Source organism: Rousettus aegyptiacus, unplaced genomic scaffold (assembly GCF_014176215.1).
Source record: "Rousettus aegyptiacus isolate mRouAeg1 unplaced genomic scaffold, mRouAeg1.p scaffold_m13_p_7, whole genome shotgun sequence".
Lineage (NCBI taxonomy): Eukaryota > Metazoa > Chordata > Mammalia > Chiroptera > Pteropodidae > Rousettus > Rousettus aegyptiacus.
This window is the reverse complement of record NW_023416310.1, coordinates 61,774,051-61,780,768: the sequence shown is the minus strand read 5'-3', so window position 1 is coordinate 61,780,768 and position 6,718 is coordinate 61,774,051. Positions and strand designations below refer to the sequence as shown.

Sequence of the window (6,718 nt, the reverse complement as noted above, 5' to 3'; positions counted from 1 at the left end):
CCGAAAAATTCATTCATCAAGTTCTTTCTTACCTATGCTCTCAGCCTGAATAGTCTCCTTCCCACTCCCCCAGCCTCATCAATGGCCTTACTCACTCCATTAACTTTTATTAATTTTCTTATTATTTAAAAGGAGGAAATTAGCCCCCATAAGTTTTATGTATGTAAGAAAGGAGGAAAGTATAGATTTTTCAAGACCTCATTATTCAACTCAGGATTAAAAGTTTATGATGCTATCTCTCTCTCTAATTCTACCTCTTATCTCCCCATTACAAGGTAGTTACTTACTGAATTTTGTTTTATCATCTTTCTCTTGCCACCCCCCCCCCCACCATGATTTTATCAGTACTTTGGCTCTAAACACATATTATCAATCGTAACTCCCTTTTTGGTCTTTATAAAATATTTCTGAACTTTTTACCCTCAACCTAATATTTATAAGGCTCATTCCCTCTCATGGATGTAGATGCAGTTCATTTACTTTTTACATGGTCTAGAATTATTCTATGAGAAGAAATCATGGTTTAAATTACATAAGTGACTGTTGAACATACGTATTGTCTCCACTTGCGAGCAGTTCTGAAAGGGCCACCGTGAGCATTCCTGAATGTCTGGTCCATGTGTATCAGAGATTGAAGGATCTTCCTTGGAATTAAATTGTTGGGTCACAGAGGAGTTGAATGTTTCACTTTACTAGGTAGCGCCAAAGCTTGTGCCAAGGGATTTGTATAAAATATAATTAGTAGTTGTGGCCCAAATAGTAGATGTTTTATATCCCCACCAGCACTTTGTGTTTAGAAAGAAAGCCTAGAATTTAGAGGCAGAAGACCTACTTGGGTTCCTTGAGAAAGATACTAAACTTTCTGTGCTTCCGTTTCCTTGCTATGTAAAATAGATCACAGGCTGGTGTATGGATTAAATGAGAGGGAGAGAGAATGTGTGTGTGTGTGTGTGTGTGTGTGTGTGTGTTCCAGGTATGAAGGAGAGGGAGTTGGGGAGAGGGGAGCAAGATTTACTTATGGAATGATATTTTATGGTTTCTGATAACATGATAAGTTGTTTTGTTTTTCAACTAAAATTCTTTCTGCTTATATGTACATTTCAAGCATTTTTCTCTCCATCTTTTTTTCTTCTTATCTTTTCTCTGCGCGTCCTCTCTTTGGCTTTTTTTTATTTATTTCCCCATGTCCCAGTCCTCCTCTCTTTATCTGAACTTGATATAATGCAAAATAAAACATGTTAGCTGCATGAGTTGAATACATTTTTTTGTTTTGTTTTCTGATCTTTGTAGGGTTTTTTGTTTGTTTGTTTACATGTTTTTAATAAAGAGATTCACCTACTCCAATTTGGTTACTAGTGTAGAAACTCACATCCAGAAGTTCCCATCCAGTGTTAATAGGATAGTTCAAGAAAGATAAACAGCAACTTGGCTCCCAGAAACTTGAAAGTTTTATGTGTATGTTTCCCCCACCCCTCACCCCCAGAAAATTTATAGGCTACATGGAGTTTGTCAGTGCTACACCCGTGGCTGGTCTCCACAGGGTACAATTTGAAGTAGAATTTAAGAGCTTACAGAAATGATATTTTCCAAAGTCACAATTCTTTTCCAAATTCAGACTTTTCTCAATACGTTTTCGTAAGATCTAGGGGCAGTGGGACTGGTGAGTACCATTGTCCTCAAGTTTCTCCCCATTGCTTTTAAGTGTCTCTATGAGCTTCTGTCATCTTTTGATTTACAGATTCTGGCAACAATTAAAACATCATAGCAGCAAGGAATCACTGTTATCTCTTCTCGTGTTTATAAATAATAGGCCAGATGAACGCCCACATTATGTAACTCTTTCACATCACCTTCTGTAATGGAGTGAACATCTTCCCACAAAAATTCATGTTCACCTGGAATCTTAAAATATGTCCCTATTTGGAAATAAGATTTTTGTAGATATAATTAGTTAAAATGAAGCCATATCTCATTAGAGTAGGCCCTAATCCAATGACTGGTTACCTTAGAAGAGGAAGAGAGCACACACAGGGAAGGCTGTGTGAAGATGGAGTCAAGGATTTCAGTTATACTACCAAGAATAAAGGAAAGACAAGAGATGCTGGAAAAGCCAGCCTGAGATTCTTCCCTAGAGGCTTCAGAGGGAGCATGGCCATGCTAACACCTTGATTTTAGACTTCCAGCCTCCAGATCTCTTGGACAATACATTTTATTTTTTAAACCAAAGGGTTTATGGTAATTTGTTCTGGTAATCCTAGGAGCTTAACATGACAAGGGTGGAGTTGAAGGACAATCTGAAACCAAAAATAAATATATAGTCTATGGCCGGGCCACCCTGAACGTGCCCAAACTCGTCTGATCTCAGAAGCTAAGCGGGGTCGGGCCTGGTTAGTACTTGGATGGGAGACCACCTAAGAATACCAGGAACTGTAGGCGTTAAAAAAAAAAATACACACACACACACGCACAAATACATATAATAATTATATATACATATAATAATTTTTATTTTAATAGAAAATATATTAATTATTATATTATGGAAGAGGGCCATAAATTGTTGATATGAAGAACATGTATGTACAGGGTAGGAAAATGTGGATGTATTTTCAACTCTGGACTTTGCCCTTAGCAAAAAACTAAACACTCTGATTCCAATAGACCACTGTTCATTTTAAGTTACTCTTAATGAGCTTTTATGCAGAATAGTTTCCCTCTTGACAGTTTGTGTGGTTCAAAGGCAAAATAGTCCCCCTTTAGAGGATGTCATTATAGTATGCAGAACACATCATTTTTTTGCAACTCCAGGAACTCATTTCTTCACAATTGTTTGTTAGCGATTTAGAAGGCATGATGAACAACTGTAAGTGACAAGCATCTGTCAAAAACTTATCTGAGTTCATGGCACTGAGCTTCAATATCTGGTACCTGGTGACAAAGGTATGCCACACATGGCAGTGAGTCTTCAAGCCTTTTATAAATGGGTGACTTTAAGTGTGATACAGAGCTTTTGCCTTTTTAATCAGTTAAAACTTATTTTCTGAGGTATTGAGGCCAATCTGTTATTATGCGATTCATTCTCAGTGGCACCCTTAGAGCCACAGTGGAGGTGGTTTTAATTTGTTTGATTAATTCAGTCAAAGATGAAAAGCTGAACATCATCTCCCTCCAACTAATAGTGTCCTTTAACTTCAACAGAAGAGAGGACACAAGCAGATCAGACACACGGTGCTGGCAAACTCTTTCTAGCCTACTGCCATCCACACCGAGGGCTGCAAAGTGGCATTAGTCATCGCTAATTCACAGGTGGCACTGCTGGGCTGAGAAGGTCCTACTTTGGCAAATAATGACAAGGGTTTTACTTGGAACCGCCCTTGTTGAATATACTTACTTTAATAAAATACTACTTAAGCATTTTATTTGGTATAAAGGTTGCCAAAAATCACAGCTATAATGAGAAAGCCCAAACTTATGCTTTCTAAAAGTTTAAATCTTAAGCTCCTTTCCATTCCTTTCTATACCTCGCTTCTCCCCACCACCACAGGTAGAATTCTGGGACAACTGACGCACACTCACATTAAGGAAAACAAAGCACCGTAGTTCTTATACGTCATTTCAAGAAACTGGATATTCAAATGTCAAATGGCACAAAACCAAATCTATGTACTTAGACACTTGTAGGCTAAAACCCGGGACCTCGGTGCTGTACACTAGCCATGATGACAGCAAAGTTTCTAGGTGTGAGGTAGAACAAACAATAGAGGTTTCATTTCCCTCGGAGCTGGTGGTGAAGATTTGATCTTCTCATTGCAGTTGAATAGAACATCCCAAAGTAGGGGATACAGTGTGGATTACTAGCATCTCGAATTCCCTATAAATGTCATTTCACTCCAGTTATGACATTCCTCCTCTTGCATTCTCTCTTGATAATTATTATATCTAAAAGGGGAACCTGTAAGTCAGCCGACTGGCTCACATCACCCCCTGGACCAGTACAGGAACCACACCTGGAAAACTTCCTTCAGCCCAGGGTTTGGGAAAGGGAATTTAACTGGTCTCCAATGTCACGGCCTCTACGGTCACCACACCTCACCTGTGCTCATTCTATATAGGATACACTTAAGATGGGCTTCTTAAACATAAAGTATATTAAAACTAAGAACCTACTCCTAAAGAAACTTTCCAAAATGATCCTATTTTCTCCCCTTATTTCTTTTAGGTCTTACTTTCCTCTCATCCTTGTGACCTCTTCCATTAGAGATACAAGCTTTCTAATCTCTTTTTAGCAGCTTCTACTCAGCAGGGGTGGAAAAAGGACCAAGTTATAGCCGGCAACATGGTGGCGAGCTCTCTGGATTGTGAAGTGTTCTTTGTGCACTGATTCCTGCCGAGAATACTCCTTTCTCCTCATGAGTCTCACTGATAGCAACATGGACATCATCACCAGCAGAAGCATTTGCAAGTATCCAATTATGGGTTAGACACTCTACAAGGAAATTACATTCATCCAGCACCTGCCCTGAACCAAAGTCTTGTCTCAGCACTTCTCACATGAGCCAAGGGCAGTTTCCTCCATGGAGTGCAGTCAGTTGGGGTGATGAGCGATTCTCACCCTCAATGCCTCCTGAGACAGCTGGTGACTGTGGTAGCAATGACACTGCCTCAGTGTGTATGCCTATAAAAATGCGAGATTGAGGCACGTGTCTAGGTCAGGGTTCACCAAGCTTGTCTGCTCTTGCTTCTGTTGAGTTTCCCAAGGGACTGCTTAATCCCTACCTCCCTTCTTTAACAGTTCCTCCAGCAGAGAAGCTCAACATACTTCACCCAGCTGCTCGGTCATTATCTTTCTTCTCCCCAGTTGTAGAATAACTATACTTGGCCATTGCAATATGTTTACTGATTGCTCTGCATTCATACCGATTTCAGTACAAACCAGAGAAGTCAGTGGAAGTAGTAAGGTGTGTGGGGGTGGGAATGATGTTTGAATCAGGTCACGAGGCCACATTACTTAGGTAGTTCTGGAAGAACTGAGTGAGGACTCCACAATACCTCTCCACAGCCAAAGGCAATCCAGAACTGGGGAGACAGCTGTCAAACAGTGGTAAAGTGAATAGAGCCCTTCTCCTGTGGGGATGTATGACGCTTAGATAATTCTTCCAAAGTTTACATTTATGGAGTCTCTGTGACTGCACTACCACTTTTCTTGGCACCTCTTCACTAAGTAGACTATCACAGAGCAGAAGAAAGAAGAAGTTCCTATGTGCAGTATAGAATCTGGTTAAGATTTACCTATTTCATCAAGGTCAGTGCAATATCAATTATATTTTCTTAATCATTTCTGTGAAATGGATTATATATTTGCACAGTTATTTCAAAAGTCAACTGGTATAACCAATTATATTGGAAAAATGAGCTTTATTATTTATATACTGAAACTAATAATGGAACACCCAGCTTATATCCTCATTAAATGGTCCAGAATATGATTTCCACTAATGTAGTCAGAGAGTCTTGGACCTGAAATGCCCAGAAACCTGCTGGGGAATCACAGACTGCCTGTTACAAAGTCCACTAAGGGCAGAATACACAAGTGCAGATAATCCATTTCCTAGTGGTCATTTTCTGTGGCACAGCCCTCACTTCCATTTGGGAAGATGTTCCATTTCTGAGAAGCTAAGAGGTACTAATGGTCTTTCTTACCTGTGTCGCTTTACGTGTCACTGTATCTTATTGTTCATCTTAATTTGGGGCTTTGGTACTATTAAAAACATGCCTATTTTGTTTTCATTGAACACCTTTTTTGAAATTTAAGAGCAATGATCGTGTCTGTTTTTTCCTATGGTTTTAGATAAAAAGACCTCAGATTCCTTTAATAACATCTCACATATCTAATTATGATATCTAACACTTTTCTTATTTTTCATTTGTTTGTTTCTTTAATCTAATTAAATTCTAATTTGGTAATGCTAGTTTTTAGAACTTAAAGTCAGACATAAATTCTCTTACTTTGGTTTTGTTGTTTTATACACATATCCTAATATTTGCCTAATTAACACATTTAGTTTTACATTTATAAATTATTTAATGTTTATTTTTAAAAAAACTAGAAAATGTATAAAAACATAAAGACAGGTACCTTTGTTAGAATATAGGGTTAGTTCTTTAAAAAGAGAGACCCAAAATAACAGTAATTTAAATACTGTTTAAATTACTCCAAGGTTACTGTTATAATTCCCTAGTCACAGAGAACTTCCTGTCATGTTGTTTAGCTCTCGTCTCATCCAATGTTCTTTCTAAGTTGGTTGCATTGGCTATTGCCATGATGTTATGATTCCAGTGAATAGAAGGAGAGGGAAAGGTAGGGAGAGGTTAAGTTAATTCGTTTTAAGGTGGTGTTCACATATCATTTCCATTCTCAAATTATTGGCCAGAAGTTGGTCACACAGCGACACTTTGCTGCAAAGTTTACTGGAGAGTCATCTCTAGTTAGGTGGTTTGATTCCCAGCTCAAATTCTTTCCTCTTGGGAAGGGATAAGATGATGTCTTAATACTTGCTATTAATGTTGTTTTATTTTCCTTCAGAAATCTTTCTTTTTATTTTTTGTGGAACTAGAATCCATTGGGATTTTGTGGTTAGATTTATTTTTCACTCAATATCGTATACTGGACATTTACTTAGGTTGCCAAAATATTTTTTTTTACATGACTACAGAGTGC

The 6,718-nt window shown here is 38.3% G+C and overlaps 1 pseudogene; it reads left to right on the top strand.

The window, feature by feature from the left end:
• The first annotated feature begins 2,317 nt into the window (after positions 1-2,317).
• Positions 2,318-2,436, top strand: LOC118606287 (annotated as a pseudogene).
• Positions 2,437-6,718: the final 4,282 nt, after the last annotated feature.